The sequence below is a fragment of the Hemicordylus capensis genome, chromosome 6 (assembly GCF_027244095.1).
Source record: "Hemicordylus capensis ecotype Gifberg chromosome 6, rHemCap1.1.pri, whole genome shotgun sequence".
Taxonomy (NCBI): Eukaryota; Metazoa; Chordata; class Lepidosauria; order Squamata; family Cordylidae; genus Hemicordylus; species Hemicordylus capensis.
Window position 1 is genome coordinate 22158530 of NC_069662.1, and position 14971 is coordinate 22173500.

At 46.7% G+C, this 14971-nt stretch overlaps 1 pseudogene; it reads right to left on the reverse strand.

The window, feature by feature from the left end:
- Positions 1-218: 218 nt before the first annotated feature.
- Positions 219-5283, reverse strand: LOC128331776 (trans-1,2-dihydrobenzene-1,2-diol dehydrogenase-like; annotated as a pseudogene).
- Positions 5284-14971: the final 9688 nt, after the last annotated feature.

The following is a 14971-nucleotide window of genomic DNA, read 5'->3' on the forward strand; positions in this document are numbered from 1 at the left end:
ATGTAGCCATGTGCACAAGATTCCACACATCCAGGGTTCCCATCCAATCTCACCACTCCTCTTACAGCCATCTCTACCCACTTTCACTCCATCCCAACAGGCTTTACTTCTATGGACTTAGGGTCTTCCTTCCAGTCAAATTTTCCCAACCCTAACTAGATCCCACAAGTACTCTTTTCTCTCCTCCTCCCTCTTCCCCACCCACCACTAGTTCCTCCACTGCAGAGCCCCTATCCAGACCCTCCACACACAGATATCAAGTTATTCCAGAACTCAGTCCATGTTTACGAAAAACTGTTTTATTGGTCATGTGTCTTTTGAAGACTTCCTGTGGAATTTGGATCTGTCTCTGTGGAATGTTTGGCAGAAGAAGGAATAGAGGAACCTGAGGTCTAAGTAGAAGGGAAAGCAGGCTCATGCTTTGTCTTGAGGATAAGACACCCCCACCTGCCTGCGAGCCTCATCCAGGATGGAGTTAACCAGCTCACTGTATGCATGAGTCAGGATGGGGCTTTCCTTCAGACCTGAGGGAAATGAAAGAGAAGAGAGCAGGGGACACAGGTGCCTACAACAACTACACAATGTTGCATACATGATTCCAGTAATCTTTATAACAACATCACTCTACCTTGTGGAATTGTCTCCTTCAGTTCCTCCAAACAGCAATTTATTTCAGCTTCAGTACAGATTCTGCTGGGAGATGTTATCAAGACCTCCATATGATGTTCAAGGAGCCTGCACAAGTTCTTAGTGCCACCTGCTGACAATATGTGAAAAAGCCATGTCTTTTTCAAGTTAGAATAGACATTGCTTTTTCACAAATTGTCAGCAGGTGGCACTAAGCACTTATGCAATGTCTTCAACCGTTATGACTCATTGCATCTCCCATTGGTATCTGCACTGAAATCGGAATACAGGTGAAACTCGGAAAATTAGAATATCATGCAAAAGTCCATTAATTTCAGTAATGCAAATTAAAAGGTGAAACTGATACCGTATTTTATGGACTATAAGACTCACTTTTTTCCTTGAAAAATATCCACCAAAATTCAGGTGCGTCTTATATGTTTTAACAGTTTAATATGTTAAAACTCTGAAAAACTGGATTAAAATTAAGATGCGTCTTATAGTCCGTAGCGTCTTATAGTCCGTAAAATACGGTATATGAGACAGACGCATTACATGCAAAGCGAGATAAGTCAAGCCTTAATTTGTTATAATTGTGATGATCATGGCGTACAGCTCATGAAAACCCCAAATCCACAATCCCAGAAAATTAGAATATTACATGGAACCAAGAAGACAAGGATTGTAGAATAGAACAATATCGGACCTCTGAAAAGTATACAGTGTACTGTGCTTGATTGGCCAGCAAACTCGCCTGACCTGACCCCATAGAGAATCTATGGGGCATTGCCAAGAGAAGGATGAGAGACATGAGACCAAACAATGCAGAAGAGCTAAAGGCCGCTAATGAAGCATCCTGGTCTTCCATAATACCTCATCAGTGCCACAGACTGATAGCATCCATGCCACGCCGCATTGAGGCAGTAATTGCTGCAAAAGGGGCCCAAACCAAGTACTGAATACATATGCATGCTTATACTTTTCAGAGGTCCGATATTGTTTTATTCTACAATCCTTGTCTTCTTGGTTCCATGTAATATTCTAATTTTCTGGGATTGTGGATTTGGGGTTTTCATGAACTGTACGCCATGATCATCACAATTATAACAAATTAAGGCTTGACTTATCTCGCTTTGCATGTAATGCGTCTGTCTCATATATCAGTTTCACCTTTTAATTTGCATTACTGAAATTAATGGACTTTTGCACGATATTCTAATTTTCCGAGTTTCACCTGTAGATCACTGTCTAGAAGAGCCCCATATTGTAGCTGATCCAGCAAAAGATTGAGAGAACAGCCACATGCATAGGGGTAGAACTATGTGCTCTGTATAATAATGCAATTCCTTCTCCCCTAGCTCTCTTTATGAGATAAAGCAGTGGTAGTGAGGAGGGGCCATTGTACCCTTTTCGCCTCAACTGTTTGTCTGCTCAGACAAACTACTTAACTACTTTTCTCAAGGCAGAAGAGATGGAAGAGAAGCTGGTGGGAATTCTAAGTGGACAAGCAGTCGGGGGGGGGGGAAGAGTTCAACAACCCCTTTCTCCTCCCTGACAAGAGGAAAATTAACCATGCAAGTTACAGATCCATGCCAAGGCTACCTAGCAAGTTCATAGTAGGAGAGAGAGAGAGAGACCGTCATTTACAAAAGTCCCCCCCAATACATGTTTTGCTCTACAAAAGTCAAGATAAACACGTCCCTGCCCATAAGTAGGGATGTGCATGAACCTGTTTGGAGGCCATTTTACGGGCCTCCGAATAGTTTCAAACACTGCCGCCCTGTGTCACTGTTTACTGGATGTCACTGGAAGTAGCAACTGTGGCTGTGTGCATCGCTCGCACATGTCAGGTGTGTGCGTGTGACGTCTGCACGTGAGCAATGCACGCAGCCGCCATTACTACTTCTGGTGACATCTGGTAAACAGCGACACAGGGGGCAGGGAGGTGCGCTGCTGCCCCAACGGGCTCTTACATATTCGTGCGCCAGCAGGGGAAACGCGGTGCGGGGGGTGGGGGGGCGGGGAAGTGCACTCACCCCCGACCTTAAAGCCACCCCCCACCGCTGACGGACTGGCCCTCGCCAGTTCCGTGCACATCCCTACCCATAAGCACCTGCTTTAAACAGGCTGAAATAGAATACAAAGGAAAACAGCAATATAATGTGAAGATTATTTATCAATGCAGCAAAGTATGTATTTGTATGTATTTTTACATTTATATCCCGCTCTTCCTCCAAGGAGCCCAGAGCGGTGTACTACGTACTTGAGTTTCTCTTTCACAACAACCCTGTGAAGTAGGTTAGGCTGAGAGAGAAGTGATTGGCCCAGAGTCACCCAGCAAGTCTCATGGCTGAATGGGGATTTGAACTCGGGTCTCCCCAGTCCTAGTCCAGCACTCTAACCACTACACCACGCTGGCTCTCAGGCCACAGGCCATAGGCTGCAGCTTAGTGGGAGAGCATCAGCTCTGCATGCATCAGGCTCTAGGTTCAATCTTTTGCCTCTCCCAGTAGGGCTGGTAAAGACTCCTGCCTGAAACCCTGGAGAAACTGCTGCCAGTCACTGCAGACAATACTGAGCTAGATCGACCAGTGGTCTGACTCAGTGTAAGGTAACTTCCTATGTTCCTAAATAAACTTTTATAAAAAGTTCATTCCAGGATGGCCAGCATTTCACAGCAGCCGTCGTGGATGTATTCAGACATTCTTGCTCAGATAACAACTATGTACCAGTGTCTTTACACTCAGACAGAAACTCTCTCTTTCTCTTCTCAGAAAGAGATTTAAAATAGTGTGTCCATATTCCAGTCTCATAAAATAAACCACCAGTGTCCTGGGTGGTACCTTTGAGAAGACATTGTCGGACATGTTCTGCTTCATAGCGCAGACCAGTACTGTTGTGGAAGTGCCTTTGCTGAGAGGGGGGTTGGCAAGGGAAACTCTTCAGTCTGTCCATTGACAACCAGCTCCATTGGGCACCAGAAGTGAGATGAAATCTGAAGAGAAAGAAAACCAGTGTGCAAGGGAGGATAGGACCAGGGGGTTCTCCAGTTGGTTATTTCAATTTAAGTACAAATGCCAACAGGAGATGTAATCGGTTGTATAGACAGCACCATCGACTTTTTCATGGATCATCAGCAGATGGTGCTAAGGACTTACATGATGCGCTTTGAACGTCATCTAGACCACCTGTTGCATCTCTCTTTGGAATTTGCACTGAAGTTGGAAAATAACCACTTTGAAAAGAGTGCTCCCAGAACAGGTGCTGGGAACTAAGCCTGAAGAACAGATATATTAATACCTTTTATGACTTTTATTATAGTTGCAATTTTCTTTGTTGTCTTTGAACTAAAAGCAGAATTTAATTGTAAAAAAAATACAACCCATCAACTAGCTGCACCATTTATTAAAACAGCTAATAAAGATTTAAATTATTTCATATTATAAAATTAGGGAGGGGGAGGAGAGAGATGAATGGAAATCAAACAGAAACTACATGTTCCCTTAAAACTCTACATTAAAAAAACAAAACACCAAAGTACACACCAAGCAGTGTCCCTGTAAAAGGGATTCCCAGATGTTGTTGACTACAACTCCCATATTCCCCAGTCAAAGGCCACTGGAACTGGGAATGCTGGGAGTTGTAGTCAACAATATCTGAGAATCCCTCTTACAGGGAACTGACACCAGGTTTTCTCTCGTGTATGTATTTCATATGTAATATTGTAGACCACCACAAGTTGACTTTATGTAGAGTTAGTCAACAGTAATCTTTATAGGCCAAAATGTCCCTTTTCACACAGCATGATTTTATACCATGACATCATATCTCCCACTGAGGGCTCTATTTAAGTTTCTTGCCTAGGTCTGTTCCCCTTCCTGGGTTCTAATCAGTGTTCTCTCTAGTTTTTTTTTCATCCGTGTGTGGAATGAGTTTTGTTTTGGGCTGCAATGCGCGCACACATACATTCAGAGTGGGGCCTTCCTGATTCAACCTGGGCATGGTCAAAAATTAACTGAGCGGACATCAGGAAATGTGTGAGTGCGCACACATGCACACACCTTCGAGGAAACAGTGGTTCTAATGCGTGTGTGTTCATTTCTATGCTATGGATAGAAACCCCTGCTAACTGAGCAAAGAGGCACCTTTCAAAGTGGTGATTCTTTTATATTTAGCAGGGAGAGAGCAACTGACCCTATCCAACCCAGTGCAGCATCCCTCCAGTGGCTGTTTTTGGTGGGTACCTTATGTTTCTACCAGAAACATAACAGAAGTTACCTCAAGCAACAGAATTCAACAGAAGTTACCTCAATCATCCCCTTGGTGCCGTTAATACTTGCTCGGTTGGGCATGCTGGTGGTCATCGTACAGGTGAGGATGGCCTGGCGTTGACTTGAGTAGTTGAGGATGACAGAAACTGTTTTGTCCACTCCTTGTGAGAAAATACACACACACATCCCATCAGCAACGTTACAGACCTGTTCTGCAGCATGTCTCCTCCCACTTTGATATGTTTTGGCAGTCTTCAGAGTTCTGCCCCTCACAGCAGCCTGTGTCCTCTTGGTACACAGGCTGCTACAGGCTTCTATGATATTTCCTAGCATTATCTTAACCTCTATACATATGCCAAGCAAGGACCTCTGGCGATTTTCACAGTGCCACCTGCTGGCCAGTTCTTTCATTCCAAAAATAATAATCAGGTGCGGAGCTGTCGTTGTGGGGGGTGGGTTTCATCAAACTCAGACTGCCTAGTTTGCCCCTCCCTATTTCCTTCATGCTTTCCTTTGCAGGAAATGAAGCACACACCCATCACACACCCAGCCGGCAACAAAGTCCGCTGGGAAATGAACGCAGGGGGGCTGTGCTGGCCACGCCCCCTGTGTGACATCACACGCAGGGGGCATGGCTGGCATGTGTGAGGGCACACATGAGCCCCCTTTCCCCCTAGTTACGTGCTTGTGTTGAACCCCATGTCTGAATAGGGCTTATGTGTCATTGTTGCAAATGAAGAGACAAAAGTCCCACAGTGCTGTAAACCTATCTTTTTTAGCCCAATGCATTTCGGCCGAAGCCTTCTTCAAGGGCAAAATCTTATCCAATGTAATCCTGTTAAAAAAACCTTTCTTCAAAAACAGGAAACAATATCTTGGACTACCAACGTTGATGGAGCACATTTGCTGCTCTCTCTCTTACTCATGTGAGCTTTGCAACTGTATTTGGTTCTTCTCGTTTTTCTTCACCTACTTATGTGTCGTTGGCCACAAAAATGAAGGTTAGCACTGGGTAGCAAAAAGCAAACCAGAAATGCATGGGTGTGCAGCCAGCACAACAGGGCGCAGGTTCCTTTTCTGCCCCACACTTTGGCCCGCAAGGCTCTCAGAAGGAGCAGCTGACATAACACTGAGAAGAAGAACATTTTGTTTAGAAACACTTTTGTGTCCCAGTAACGCCAAAGAAAACCACATGACTCTGTGGTCCCGGTGACCACAGAGCCATGTGGTTTTCTTTGGTAGAATACAGGAGGGGTTTACCATTGCCATCTTCCGTGAAGTGTGAGATGATGCCTTTCAGTATCTTCCTATATCGCTGCTGCCCGATATAGGTGTTTCTCATAGTTTGGGAAACATACCCGCGGGGATTCGAACCGGCAACCTCTTGCTCGCTAGGCAAGTTATTTCCCCGCTGCGCCGTAATGAGACGTATGTGGTGAGAGCCTGCTTTAATTTTGCACACAGTACTGTTGTCATGCTCCCTGCTAACTGAATTCCTTGCAAGGATTTGTGCCAGCCTGTCACATGCACCACTTCAGTACTGCATTGCACTTATGGCAACAAATATCTCGGGCTGTTGGCAGACTCCACTGTAACCTGGAATAACCTCCACACAAGCAGGAGGGAAATGCTTCCTTCCTGCGTCACACTGCCCTGTCAGTTGCTGATAGCACACATTTTGCCTGCTTTAAAGTAGCCAAAAATAATAATTGCTAAGTGCACAGATAACAAATCCCTTCTTTTTAAGAAGAGAGTTTGGGAACATGAGAATTTAAGTGTGTGCCATGGAAGATCAATAGATCCTTTGTTGCTTTTAAAAAAAGAACAAGCGAGAGAGCAAAGTTTCCAGCTTCAGAAATGCGTAAGCAGTGACTAAATGGGTACTATCAGTTCCCCACAGGAATGCGACTGTTGCGTCACCTCACGCTCTGCCATTTGTAGGTATGGCAGCAGGCTGACACCCTGAATGGGCTCTTGTGCCTGGCAGAGATGCTGAGGGCCCAGGATGGTCCCATCGATGACTAGAGCCCCCATAGCTGACCATGGCCACAGGTGCCACTCATGTCAGACAGACAGGCTCTGCAGTCGGAACACTGGAAGCTGCCTTCTACTGAGTCTGACCATTGGTCCCTCTAGTTCAGTATTGTCAACACAGACTGGCAGCGGCTCTCCAAGGTTTCGGGCAGGAGTCTCTCCCAGCCCCACCTGGAGATGCTGCCAGGGATTAAACTGGGGACCTTCTGCACACAAGCCAAATGCTCTTCCACTGAGCTATGGCCCCATCCCCTGAGGGGAATATCTCACAGCAGGCAGGGCTGATATGTGATTCCCCCATCCAAATGCAAACCAGGGCAGGCCCTGCTTAGCAAAGGGGACAATTCATGCTCGCTCCCACAAGACCAGCTCAGGGGCAGTGGTGCTGCAAGTGGGGGTGGCTGGGTAGGCCTCCTGCTGCCAGCCTGGCCTCCTGCTGCCCTTCAGAAGGCCAGGGATGGGAAGAACATGAACATGACTTCCATTGTTGAATGGAACCCCTGAGCAAGTTCATATGGGGGAAAGGCAATTGTCAAGAACCTGGGGAGAAGAGCAACTCAGACTGGTGCAACCATTCTCCTTCCTGGTTCGTTCTTGCTCTTTCTTTCTTATAATTTTATAGTGCATAACAACATTTTTTTTTTTTTAATGAGGACAAGTCATCTGTGTCCCAACCTTCCCTCTGAGACTGTGAAAGAGTGTGCCTTCTTCTAGAGGAGGGGTTCCCAATCCTGGGTCTCCAGATGTTGCAGGACTACAACTACCATCATCCCCAGCCACAGTTGCAGCAGGAGATGATGGGAGTTGTAGCCTAAAAACATCTGGGGACCTAAGGTTGGGGACCTCTCCTCTAGAAGAAGGCACACTCTTTCACAGTCTCAGAGGGAAGGTTGGGACACAGATCCGTATTCCTCTATTATTTTAAGAAGAGCTCAGATTCTTAGGGCAGGGTGCTCACCAACATCTGGATCCTCAGCCAGTTCTGCATAGGAGCCATAGGCCATGGGGATGCCATGGGTCTTGGCATATGCCTGAGCTCTGCTGAGGTCACGAGAAGCAATGGCCACCACCTGGGGGAAAGAGAGGTAGAGGGCAAGAGAGCTTACTCAGGGAGCCATGACTTAGAGTCGTGGAGGACAGGTCTATCCATGGCTACTAGTCTGGTGGCTATAGGCCACCTCCAGCCTCAGAGGCAAGACGCCTTTAAATACCCATTGCAGGGGAGCAGCAGCAGGAGAGAGGACGTGCCCTCACCTCTTGCCTGTGGGCTTCTCAGAGGCATCTGGTGGGCCACTGTGTGAGACAGGATGCTGAACCGGATGGGCCTAGAACCGAAGGGCTGTTCTTATGTTCTTAAGTCTGGTCTGCAGATGCAACCAGTGAGGGGGTCGATGGAATTCTGGGGGTACCACTTCAGGCCAGGAGAGGGATTCCGTTGATGAGTGGTTCCCAATGCAAAGACGCTCCCTGAACATTTACAAAAATATATATTAGCTCATCATTGATGAGGAGCATCACACAGAAGAAGAGCAGACTTGTTCTCTATTGGTCCTGAGGCAGGACTAGGGATGTGCACGGATGGTTCTTCTTCTCCCAAGAAAATCCCCAGGCTTTTAAAAAACTGTTCTAGAAGGAGACTCTTCATAAAAGCAGCTTCTTCTGCTGTGGTGCTTCAAGGGGAGGAGTGGGTGGAATGGGTTCTGCAAAAATCCTCCCTTCTCCATTATTTGCCAAGGACTCGGGGCACGGTTGTGCCAGTGCCCCAACTGCTTTTCATCAGCTTGACCAGAGACCTGGCTCAGAATTCCTCTAGAAATTGTTTGGGCTTTCAGTGGAGCCCAAGGAGAGCTGTTCTTGTGGTAGCAAGCATGAATTGTCCCTTTTGCTAAGCAGGGTCCACCCTGGTTTATGTTTGAATGGGAGAATACATATGTAAGATTTCCCCCTTAGGGGATGGGTCTGCTCTGGGAAGAGCATCTGCATGCTTGTCTCCAGAAGGTTCCAAGTTCCCTCCCTGGCAGAATCTCCAAGATAGGGCTGAGAGAGATTCCTGCCTGCAACCTCGGAGAAGCCACTGCCAGTCTGTGTAGAATGTAGATAATACTGAGCTAGATGGACCAAGGGTCTGACTCGGTAGAGCAGCATCTTATGTTCCTAAGGGAAACTAGAGATGCCACCTATTCTTCTGGCATGGCTCCTATGTCTTAACAACAACTTTATTTGCTGGCCATACAAATTGTTCTCTGCCCAACTCACAAAGTAAAACAATAAAACAATTGAATAACGCATACAATTAAAAGCACATCAATAATAATAATAATAATCCTACAATAAAAGCATTTAAACATCTGCTTCACAGTCTAATTCAGCAGGCTTCCTTGGCATAGTGTTTCTTTGATGCGGAACGCTTCAGCTATTAAATTTCTGCCTGCCTTGCAGACATTAAAATCACAGGAGCCCTGTTGCAAAAAAGCTGGCAACCTTAGGGAAGACTTGTGCTTTGAGAACATGGCACTTAGATCAAATCCCCTTCTTCAGACTTCCAGAGGCCTGACTCTCCTGCTCCAAGCCCACCACGCCCCACTCTATCCTCAGAAGACCAAGAGATACTGCTCCACAGCAGGCTCCTTTCTCATAACTTCCCTTTAAATGAGCCCTCTGCTGTTCTAATTCAATTATCTTTACCAGCTTTTTTCCAGGCAAGACTCCTGTGCCACAAATAGTTGCGTAACAAGAGAGATTTTCCCCGTCGTTGCACCTGATGGATCACTCCTGGTTTTACAAAGCACAGCACCTCCATCTAGAAGACAGATGGCAGTCTAATAATTGGTTTGTTTGTTTGTTTCTTTGTTTAGATTTTTATACCGCCCTTCCAAAATAGCTCAGGACAGTATAATGGACGTGCAAGTCCCTTCTCTAACTAACAGTTTTTCAATGGGAAAGGGGTGGGGGAAACAAGGCACAGTAACATGGGGCAATCGTGAGGGTATATACACCTGGGTATTTGGTCACATTTAAGGTAGTTTAATGGTTATATTTAGAACTGTAAAAAAACAACAACCACCAATGCAAGAAAATGATACTTTATTTCCAAGATTCCTGGCACAGAGGGAAGTTTCCTTATCTGGCAACACCACAACCAAGTGATCACAGGCTGATCAGTTGATTCAAATAAATCAAGGCTTCAGATTCTTCATGCATGTGAAATTTAAGTATTCTCCCTGAGATCTTATTTCTTATGAGAAATCAAATAACTCAGGACAAAGAGGAGTAGATAAAGACAGGGCCCCATCCACAGAGACAGAGTTCTCCCAAAGAGCAGCAACTCAGAATGGGTTGCAACAGCTCCCTCCCTCCCTTCCCCTATCAGACTTTTCCTGCTACCTTGTGATCCTCAGGAGGCAAAGTCTTCAGGGCTACTAGGAAATCATGGGCAATCTTCCCTGCAGAGCAGATTCCCCAGCGGGTGGCCACCATGATGGCAGAGCGGACAAGAGACAGCAGAACCAAGAAGCACAGCTAACGTTTGCTTGACGTGGAAGAAATGAAACTATAGCCAGTTAAGAGTGTTTACCACTTTTGAACTCTGAGGACTCCACCTGGCCAGTTTTGGTGGAAGTGAACCAGCAGAGGGCAGCAAAGGCTCAGAATTCAAAGAGAGGTTCTAGGATTCGCATCTGATAGATGAAATCAGAACATGCCTTGGAACTCTGGAGCATTTCCAGATGGGTCTTTTAGCTCACTTCTCCTCCAGAATGGTGGGTGTGCTTTCACATATCAGCCAGATTAACTCCGAAGTCCCTGCAGGCTATCAGGGAGCACTCTAGACATGATTCAGGTTTTTCATTGTATTAGAATGTAGCCTAATTTATGTCCAGGGTTTTTAAAAATCCACTTTTTGCGCCAGTTTTTTTGGGCAAATTCAGACTTGCATTAAACCCTCTCAGTAAACTCGCGGTAAATCCTGCTGTCTGGAAATGCCCCCGATCTCATTGTTCCCCTCTTGTTTTCAAGCTTTAAAGTCTGCACGACCAAAGTTCATCTGGAGCTTTCCCACACATAGCTTCCAGCTCTTAGGGCAAATGTTGAGCAAAGCCCCTTCAATTTACACTCATGGCCTGAGGGAAGCAGCCCCTCTCCTCTGCTCTCGGGTTTTGTTTTTGTGCAGGTTCACATTGCATATCTCCATGTTTTCCTTCGAGCCAATGGAGAGAGTGAGTGTGAATGTGTGTGTGTGTGTGTGTGTTTTAACCAGCCAAAACCTTAAGCAAGCAGACTAATATTGTTCAAAAAAGTCAACTTGAGCATACACAGAGGTTTTGTAACTAGAACGTTCAAAGAGTTTGGGTCCTGAAAACTGGTTTTTCCACTCTTCACATCTAGGCAAGGCAGTTCTATTTGCATTCCTAAAGAGTGCTTTCCTCTTGTCAGTGCCTCTCCCTGAGGTTTTTCACACATGACTCTATGCCTTGGGGTATCTGAAGAGCGAATCTGCTTTGCAGCAGATTCGACTGGAGGGATTAGATGGACCATCAGCACCTCCTTCGCATCGCCATCAACACCTCCATCAACACCTTGGAGAAAGCAGATGCCCTGGAGGTTTTTTCAAAAGTTGCTGGAAATAGAGGATTTTCTTTACCCTGGAGGCTAAGCGGCAGCCTTCCTTGTTGAAAAACAAAGCCTTGTCTGTCCTGGTCCCTGATAGCCCGCAGGGAGGTCGGGTTAAATCCAGTGAATATGTGGTCTGGCACACTCCAATCAGGAGTGGATTCAGGGGAAAAACCCGTCTGTAAAACCTCCCTGGCATTTGTGGCAGTGTTTTAAGAAATACCTGCTTAAAACCAGGATGTTAAAAACCCAGAAATACATCGAGACAAGCTAGCATTTGGAAAACAAAGCCCGATTTGTGTGTGGGGTGCTTCCAAAGATCTTGATCGATACCTGGGTATAGGTCCCTCAAATGTATTGTACAGATAAGAAGCATATACTGTTGTCCAGGTATTCCACATCACCTCGGAAATGTACATGCTTACACTGTACATGGATTCTACAGGCATTGAACATAACGTGCGCATAGGGCTATTGCGTTGTGGCTGAATGACTGTTATTCAAGAGGTCATTGGTTCAGAGCTAATCTCTACTACAAACTAACCCACTCTTCTGCCATTCCATTTGAGACTAATGCCTACCTTATGGGGGTGTTCAGACCACACAATAATGCATGTAAATCATGGAAAACCAAGTGCATCGCTAGGTACTTAAAAGATCTGGGCCCAAAGACCCCCCCCTTTGGCAATTAAGTCTCAATAATACTCTCCCAAGGAGAATGACGTTTTTAAAAGTCTCTAAAATATTATAATACAGCGCCTATAAAGGCGGAAGCAGCAGTGAGCTGGGTGAGGCTAGGAGGAGCTCTTTCCCCATGCTCTGTGCAGGTGCCTCCACGGCTGCAAAAGTCAGAGGGCACGGAGGAGGGAGGTAGCTGGTGAGATTTGGGGCCCTCTAAGCCACTCATTGGGGGCCCAGGCCCCATGGCCACCCCCTAATGACTCTCCTGCTTTGTGCACTTGAACATGCACAACATGCAATTAAAAGGGAAGGGGAAGGGGGTGAATTCAGAGCAAACCGGAAACCAGGACCATGTAGAAGCTCTTCTGGGAAAGGGAACTGGCTCTCCTGGGATCAGGAGCACATTGGGAGCAGAGGTTGCTGTTCCTGGATCCTCGGCAGAGAAGCCCATGGCTTTAGATCTACGAGACAGAAGTGTAGGGGGGGGATTCCTGGGCGGGGTGGGGGGAACCACAGCCTGCTTTCCAAGTGTGAGAACGAGTGAAATCTGAGCACGGGTCACCTTGTTCCGTCCTGTCTGCACCAAGGGCTGATCTATCGGATGGGAGACTGCAGTGCTGAGCAAAGGGAAATCGGATCTACGTGTGCATCGCTGGGATTAAAAAAAAGGAGGCGATGCAACCGGTATTAGCCCTTAAAAAAAAAAAAAAGCTGCTTGCAGTCTCAGGCCATAGACACAGCTGCAGGACGCGGCTGTCATTTCCTGCAGTGATGATTTACTTTGCCAGTTGTAATGGTGGAGCCCTGGTCACTCACCACCTAATTTTCCTGGGAGGAAATTTCAGCTACAGGCTGGTGTTTCAGCCTCATAAACCAGAGTTCTCAAACTCGCGTCCCCAGATGTCGCTGGACTACTACTCCCATCATCCTCTGCCACAAAGGGGATGATGGGAGTTGTAGTCCGGCAACATCTGGGGGCCCAAGCTTGTGAACCCCTGCATAGACCTTAAATTTGACCTACGAGCAAAGGTCTGTGGCCACAGATGACACTTCCCCACAGTGCCTTGCCTCTAAGTTAGCAGGGAGGATGAAGTGTACCTCCCGGGGACCTCAAGTTGCTAACCCTGAAAGAAGTATGGTTGCCACTCCCCCCCCCCGCCCCCAGCTCTGCTCCTGGGCTTCTCAACAGCAGCCTGGCACACTCAGGCAAAACTTGGCCTCTGCCTATTCCAGTATAAGCTTTCCCTGCTAAAATCCTGCAAGCTGCAGCTGAAGAGACATTAGCAAGGTCAGGAAAAAAGACAGTGCTGTTGGAGGGAAGCCAGGAAGTAGTGGCACAACTGTATATTTTTAGAGTTGGAAGGGACCTTAGAGGTCGTCTAGTCCAGCCCTCTGTTCAGTGCAGGGAACTGCTGCTGCAGGCTGCAGCCTCCCTGATGGATGGCTATCCAGGCTCTGATTGAAAACCTCTAGCGGAGGACAGCCCACCACTGCATGTGGCAGACTGTTCCACTGTCCAACAGCTTTCACAGTCAGGGAATTCTTCCTAATGTCTAGCCTAAATCTGCATCTTTGCAATGTCAGCTCCTGGGTTCTAGTCCTGCCCACAGGCTCTAGTCCTGCCAACAGGTTTGCTCATTCCTCTGTATCTCAGCCTTTCAGATATTTGAAGACAGCTATCATCTCTTCCTTTAGTCTTCTCTTCTCCAGGCTAAACATACCCAGCTCTTTCCACTATTCCTCACAGGGCTTGGTTTCCAGACCTCTCGCCATCTTTTCTGCCCTCCTCTGCTCCTATTCCAATTCATCAACATCTTTATTAAAATGTGGGGCCCATAACTGGACACAATATTCCAAGTAAGGTCTGACCTGCATAGAATGGAATGGAATGATTACTTGTCATGATGTGGACTCTATGCGTCCGTTGATGAAGCCTAAGATTGCATTTGCTTTTTTAACCGCTGCGTCACACTGTGGGGTCATGTTCAACTTCCTGTCCACTAAGACATCTAGGTCCCTTTCACAAGGATCTGACGCCAAGCCAGATCTTCTCCGCTCTGTACTACATGATCTGTGTGTACAGAATATGGATCAACAGTCTATGCATTGTACAGATTGAATTGTACATGTGTGCCATGTAATATGTGAATAGTCCCAAAAGCCCCTTTAACAGAGACCTGCTGGGTAGAGATCAGCAGGTGAAGTTTTCAGGGCAAGGAGCTGAACGTGATTGCCTGCTAACTGCTTTAGATCACATTGCTCTTAAAGGGACATCTGCAGGGGCTTCCTTCAAACTTGTAAATTCTAGGTGCAAGCAGTCACCCCACAAATAGGAAAAGAACTGTGCTTTGTGTCATGTCTTCCTATGGCTGTGGGCCCCTTGGATGTACAGTCGTCCCTCATTAACCGTGAGAGTTCAGTTCCTGGAAACCCTTGCAGTTGGAGACTAGCCCGGGGTGTAGCAAGGTTGGAGTGGGCCCAGAGACAAGATTTTAAAATGCCCCCACACTGAAGCCTCGGGGGGGGGGCAAGGCAGTGGGCCCCCAGACAACTGTCTCCCCTTGCCCTATTATAGTTACAATCCTGAGACTAGCCATTGGTTTCAATGGCAAATAGGTGGTTCGGGGAATCACAGTCGCAAAGCGACTGAAAACAAGATAAAAAATTGAAAGAATCCTCCCGTGACCCCCGGAAATGACTCCCTGACCCCTGGAAATGTCCCCCTGATCCCCAGAAATGACCCCCGAGCC